At 36.6% G+C, this 7,318-nt stretch overlaps 1 pseudogene; it reads right to left on the bottom strand.

The window, feature by feature from the left end:
• Positions 1–211: 211 nt before the first annotated feature.
• LOC149220618 (AAA-ATPase At2g46620 pseudogene) lies at positions 212–2,169 on the bottom strand (annotated as a pseudogene).
• Positions 2,170–7,318: the final 5,149 nt, after the last annotated feature.

Below are 7,318 nucleotides of genomic sequence, written 5' to 3'. Positions count from 1 at the left end.
TATCACCATTTTTTTTTATAATTTTCCAAAATTATTGTAAACAGTGTATTTAAATTTAACCCACATTGCCAAACAGTAAATTGGTCAAATGTCATTTGTCATACAATGTAATGTTTGTTAATGATAATATATATGAAACTATAAACAAACCAATTAATTACTCATAAAACTTGTATGTATCAATATAAGCATAATCAGCCCGCAATAGAAGCCTATACTAAGTATTTGAAATTGTTTTTTTCTTTATGATTACGAAATGCAAAAAGTCATGGGTCGGACTAGGTCCCTCCCTCATTAAAATGTTTATCCTCATGGATTAGTTGGAGTCGGTAAACCCTAAGTGTTCACACTCAAATTTTCTGCATACCTAACCAGTTTTGCCTTGACTTCTTCAAACGCCTTGGCAATGGAGGCTCATACAATTCCATTAATCGCTGGTTAATGGAGTTCCTGGAATTCCCGGACTCAACAGAAATATAGGTTTATTTTTATTCTTCATTTTGAATAGTCGAGTCCCATTTTCTGTTGGCCTCTCAGGCACAACCCCATTCCCTCTTCGCCTACCACTCGATTGCAGAGCGCTTATCAGAGCCTTCAAAGCACGACTTGGAGAACTTTTATTTATTAACAGAATTTCTCCCACCTCAGCAGGTGTGATACAACCCCCTGCCTGAAAAGCCTCTTCAACCTCACAGAAGAGATTATGTTCTTTCATACCCAAATAATTGTCTGCCAAGATTTTGAAAGCAGAGAAGGTGCAGTGAGGAAAGTAAATATGCATATCCATTCTCCCAGGTCTCAAAAGGGCGGGATCCAATCTATTTTTATTATTTGTGGTAAACACTATAATTTTCTCCTCACCACAGCTCGACCAAAGCCCATCAATCAAATTCAGCATCCCAGAAACTGTAACTCTGCCACTCTCGTGTCCATCATCATCATTATCACCATGGCCCTGATGTCTCTGTTCTTCATTGTTCACACCGCTGTGCCTTGGCAGATCCAAAGAAGAATCAATATCCTCAATCACAATAATAGATTTATTGCTTGTCTGCATCAAAAGCATTCTGAGCTCCCAATTATTATTCACCTTCGTCAATTCCAGGTCATAGATATCGTAATGCAAGTAGTTAGCCATGGCTGCAACCGTGCTGGATTTCCCTGTACCAGGAGGCCCATAGAGCAAATAACCGCGCTTCCAAGCCCGGCCCAACCTGTGATAGTAATTCTTACCGCGAACAAAAGCATCAAGATCCATCTTAATCTTATTCTTCAGATCTGATTCCATTGCAATGGTATCGAAAGTTGCAGGATGCTTGAAAGACACAGAAGTCCAATCAGGATGCCTGAAAGCCAGAGAAGTCCACTGCTGCCTCCCAAATTTCTGGCCGTTTGTATAGAGCTTGAGCTCTCTCTTCCTGTGATCAACTTCCTCTGCAACAGCCTGAACATGCTCCAAATAAGGTCTCACAACAGCAGCCTTGTCCCTCTTGTGGATTTTCAAAATATAACTCCTGGTTGCATCACCTTCACCGTCCTTCTTCTTCACATCATGTATCCACCACAACCTGGCACCTAAAAACATGTCCTCCACACTCTGACCTGCCTCTAATGAAACAAACATATCTTTGGAATTGTTAGCACTATACAAATTAGCACAATGAGTATCCACAACACCTGCCAGGGTACTGACATAGGTACTAACCTTATTATATAATCCATTCTCTTGGACCCCATCATAGCCATAGTGCTGAGGAATCCTGAAAAACTTGTAAACTTTCCATTCCTCCTGCCATGATTCCAGCCATCTTCTCACCATTTCCAGCAGCTGGGGAGGGACCAAGTACCAAAAGACTACTATGATCCCCATTATGGACCAAAATTGGGTAAGGGAGTCCATTGGCAAATTCAAATCTCAAACAGACAGAAGAGAATCCAGCTTTCTAATAGATTGGCTTAAGATCCCACGATTTCGTGACAATGGGTATCATCAAGGCAATTCGATCTTGCAGCTACGGCTTCTGTAATTTTTTTTTTTGCCCTATTTTCTAAAAAGGTACTGTCCGATATCAATTCTTTCAAATTTTATACTGAAACTCTGTTCAGAACACCGTCAAGAAAAAGGGGCGTACGCATTGTGGGCCGAAGAGCGGCGTTCTTTGGTGTGAAGAATTTGATAAAGATCGTGACGTCTCCGCGTGTAGGTATGGAATGTGTCGTGGGAGCGCGTATATATTTGAACAGTCAAAGGATACGGGGACCTTGTTCAACCCTGCAATAAACAGTAAAATCAACCCTTCGAAGTTTCTAGGGTGTTCGGCTGTTGTCAATTCGATGGCGCTTCTTCCAGAGATTAACCTCTTCGTTTCTCTTTGAAAAGCAAGTTACCTCTATATTGAATTTCTCAGAGCATCATGCACACTTCGTAATTTTAGAAAATTATACGATTTATGATTTAGAAGTTTCTATTATCGCCCTTTTTTTAATATAATACATTGGAATATATAATCCGTAAATAACATCTATATATATATATATATTTTATAAAATATATGAAATTATAAGATTTATGATTTAGAAGCTTCTATATTGATTTATTTTAATATAATAAATTGAAATATATAATTCTTATTTTATATATATATATAATTAATTTCAATAAAATATATTAATAGTAAAATATAGAATAGAGTGTTTTGATAAAGATTGGATTCACTGTGAATGGGTGCGCTGTTAAGGCACTCCTTGCTATAGGTCATCGGTTCAAATCCCCGTGGGTGCGTAGCTTAGTCTTAACAAGCAAAAAAAAATTATTGATTCAAAATCTTATATTGTTAGAGATTTCAGCAAAATCACATAGAGAATCATTTGTTGAACCGTTTCGAACCAACTAGTGTGGTTCATCCTCAGGACAAGTTGAGAAACAAATCTGAGCCTCAAAATCCTAGATTCAAAATCTTATAGTTTAAAATATTCCATTATATTAAGAATTAGTGTTCCGGCCAATATAATTTTAGATAATTTTGGAAAAAAAAATTACACAAATTACAAACAAATTAACTAAAAAACAATAAAATATATTAATAAAAAATATATGAAAATTTTATTTTTTAAAATGCATTATTAATTACATTTAATTCATTCACCATCTTTAGTTGTGAATTAAAAAGAAATTATATATATATAATTATATGCAGTTATTTAATTTTATAATATTTTATGTAGTTATTTAATTTTATGATATTTTTTATTATATTGATATATATTTTGAAATAGAGTTGCTAGAATTTTAATTTATTTATTAATAATTAGGGGAGTTATATAAATTAAAAGGATGGTTAGTAGTTATACACATCAATCCATAATAAATACTAAAAACATTTATTTCATGATATATCTCACTTTGTTAAAACCAACCTATATCCATCTTTAATTTAGACGTCCCAAGGACTAAGAGGAGTCAAATTTTTTTTCACTCTAAAATAGGTTTGCACCTCAAGAGATTTGATCACTTTGTAGAAAAACCTCTTGATTCACAAGTTAATGCAATTTGCTAAAGCAAGAGACAAGAATCTACTTCTACTCTTTATATCGGAAGCCCATAAAGATCGAGCAAACAATAATCAATAAAGGAAGAGAGTCAAAGACACGTAACACAATAAATATTCGGGGAAAGACACAACTCAAAACCTCACTATCTGTTTTGCATTAATTCGGAAAATCAAGATGAAATTACAATGCTTGTTTTGTCTAGAACAATCCTAGCACTCAGCAAATTCAATATCCAACTCATAAGCAAGCTCAAGGCCAAATCTTAGCCTCTTCACAAGCTCTCCAAGTCTCTATTCCAATGTGTAATTCCTATGGAGAATAGCTTGTTTTTAAAGGGAAATAAAGCCTCTAAAAATAGCGCAATCCCCCAAGGATTAGTTCATGATTGCATGCACTGTCAGTGCAACTCAGAAAAATCTAAAACAAATAGTACATTGTCCCTGCACTCTAGTCTCAACTAGGTCTTTCTCAGAATCGACATGCATGAGTTTCTGATGGTGGAATCTTCAGCTAACTAGAGTAGCACTAACTAGGTCACTAGTGTCCCAATTGACTGTTTACTCACTATTAGTTCCTCACAATAAATTGAGTTAACTAATTACAACTCATTCATAACTCATCCTGAACTCCTATAAGTTAGGGAGAACATATACATGTCTTCTAAAAGACTTCTAATTTGAATTTCCTAAACTAATTAAGTTAATTAAACTTAATTAATTATTTTCAAATTTCTATGAGAAAAGAATTCTATTTTAATTCGTAGTTTAATCCAAGGACAAATTAAATTGGAATTTCTTGTTGCCATTTCTCAACACTCCCTCTCAACAAGAAATGGATTATCCACTACCCTGATCTTGTCTATGTGAAACTCGAATTTACATCTTGGCAATGCCTTTGTCAAGATGTCAGCATCTTGCTCCTTCATGGGAATGTAATCTAACAACATGATTTGCCTCAATACACAATCTCTGAGATGATGATACTGGATATCTATAGGCTTGGACCGATCATGAAAAACTGGATTTTCAGATAGTTTGATATAACTCTGATTATCACAATAAATCACTGTCGGATCCATATGTTTACCAAACAAACCAACCAAGATTTTCCTCATCCAGATAGCCTCACATGTTGCTTGACTCGCAGCCATGTACTTTGCCTCTGTTGAACTGAGTGCAACCGATCTCTGTTTCCTGTTGTACCAAGAAACTGCAACTGACCCAATACTAAAGATCCCTCTTGATGTGCTCTTCCTCTGATCCGGATCTTGGGGGGAGGTCCCCAAGATCTAAGAGATTGAAATGGATCTTGTGGGTGAGGCCCCTAAGATCTGAAGAATTGCAATGCTGGAAAGAAAATGACAGAACACACAGTAAATAAAACCACATCAATTTTTTTTATTAAAACCAATAATAACTATAAAAGCTACATTGTGGCGGACAATCTGTCATTTTACAAAATGCGACTTGTTACTTACAGTGTTTTTTAGTTACAATACCACGGTTCAATTCCATGGGTGAATGAATACCATGGGTTAATTCCATGGGTGAATGAATACCATGGGTGGATGTCACAATACCATGGGTCACTTCCATGGGCGAATGAATACCATGGATGGATGTCACAATACCATGGGTAAATGAATACCATGAGTGGATGTCACTTACAATACCATGGGTGGATAAATACCATGAATGGATTCCACTTACAATACCATGGGTGGATGAATAACATGGGTGGATGAATACCATGGGTTGATGCCATTTTCCATTCGGATCATTCCTCCCTCCTTAAGAAGCAATGGTCCCCATTGCGTGAAATTCCTTCTTACGAAGCCTTTGTTGAATATGAAGAGCCATTGAAGAGAAGGGTTTTATATGGTTAACGCATAACCATGATGAACAAAGATCCGAGGATGGAGATACCCTGTAATGCTTGTGACCAACTGTGATACTGACAGTGTGCGGCCTAGAAAATGGACTTCGATGAAGTGTGAGTTGGTCAATGACCCAAAACCATGATAAACGAAGATCCGAGGACAGAGATACCCTGTAATGCTTGTGACTAACTATGATATTGACAGTGTGCGGCCTAGCAAATGGACTTCAATGAAGTGTGTGCTTGTGGATGACCCATAACCATGAAAAACGAAGATCCGAGGATAGAGATACCCTATAATGCTTGTGACCAACTATGATACTAACAGTGTGCGACTTAGCAAATGGACTTCGATGACAAGGATTTTGTGCAGTGGACCCATAACCATGATGTTGGTTGTTGATGATGTAACAAGTGCCTACATAGCTTGGGGTGGGAGGGCACGTCTCCAAATAGCCCAAGCTGAATGTTGCTATGTTGAAACTGATGAATGTGAAGTAAGTGCCTACTAAAAGTGGGGTGGGAGGGCACGTTTCCATTGGGAACCAGCTTCGAATGTTGCTCCAGAATTAAAATGGACATAACTTAGTCAATATAACTCAGAATATTTATTATAACCTATTTTTGGAAGCAGAAGGACCATTTTGCTTCTTCCCATGTGTTGGAAATCCTTATCCGGACACCCTAGAATCTTTGATTCACGCTGCAATTTTTCCACCGTCACAAAAGTTCTGAAAAAATAGTTGATTTTAAATGAGTGATATCTCCCACATCCGAACTCCGATTCGACCCATTTTCTTTTATAAATTGGGTGATTTTTCAAGAGGAGCTCATATCTACAATCCTTTTTCTGAAATTCTACACAAAAACTTCAAAAAATGATAGGAGAGTCACCATCCACTAGTTGTCATCAGGAACAAAAAATAAAAATAAAAATAAAAAAATAAAAAAAATTCTACAACATAACTGATTTTAAATTAGCGATATCTCCGTCATCCAGACTCCGATTCGACTGATTTTTTTTGAATTTTGGTATTTTTTTGCAAGGAATCCATATTTGTTATTTGTTTTTGTAAATATTGTACCAAATGTTTCAGATTTTATCTGAAAACTCACCGCCCAAAAAAAATCTTGCAAAAAAATGAAAAAAGAAAAAATTCTTCCGGCGTGGTCTAAAAAAGTGCTCTGTGGAGGTCGCAACGTGTGCCTGAATTTTGTTGAATATTGCTATAAAAATTCGAAACTGAAATATGCATGAAACCCTCATTCCCATGGAATCGTAACCGCTCTGATACCACTGATCTGGATGTTGGGGGGAGGCCCCCAAGATCTAAAAGATTGAAATAGGTCTTGTTGGGGAAGGCCCCAAGATCCGAAAAATTGAATTTCCAAAAGAAAAAGAGGAGAGTGCCCAATAAACAAAACCACAAAGAATTTTTTTATTAAAATGGAGAATAATTGTAAAAGCTACATTGTAGCGGACCCTCTATCCTTTTACAAAACTTGACTTGTTACTTATAGTATTTTTTAGTTACAATACCACGGGTAAATTCCATGGATGAATGAATAACATGGGTGGATGTCACAATACCATGAGTCACTTCCATGGGCGAATGAATACCATGGGTGGATGTCACAATACCATGGGAAAATACCATGAGTGAATAAATACCATGAGTGGATGTCACTTACAATATCATGGGTGGATAAATACCATGAGTGGATGCCACTTACAATACCATGGGTAAATTCCATGGGTGGATGAATACCATGGATTGATGCCATTTTCCATTCGGATCATCCTGTCAGATGGACTCCCCGCCCAATTTTCATCAGTGAAGTCTTGAAGCTTCACTCACTCTGTTTGTCTGTACCATAACCCAAGCTA

The sequence above is a fragment of the Pinus tabuliformis genome, chromosome Q (assembly GCF_031772625.1).
Source record: "Pinus tabuliformis cultivar Carrire ecotype Pingquan chromosome Q, CPIR1, whole genome shotgun sequence".
Taxonomy (NCBI): Eukaryota; Viridiplantae; Streptophyta; class Pinopsida; order Pinales; family Pinaceae; genus Pinus; species Pinus tabuliformis.
Note: the sequence above shows the minus strand (reverse complement) of the source record. Positions and strands in the feature narration are given on the sequence as shown.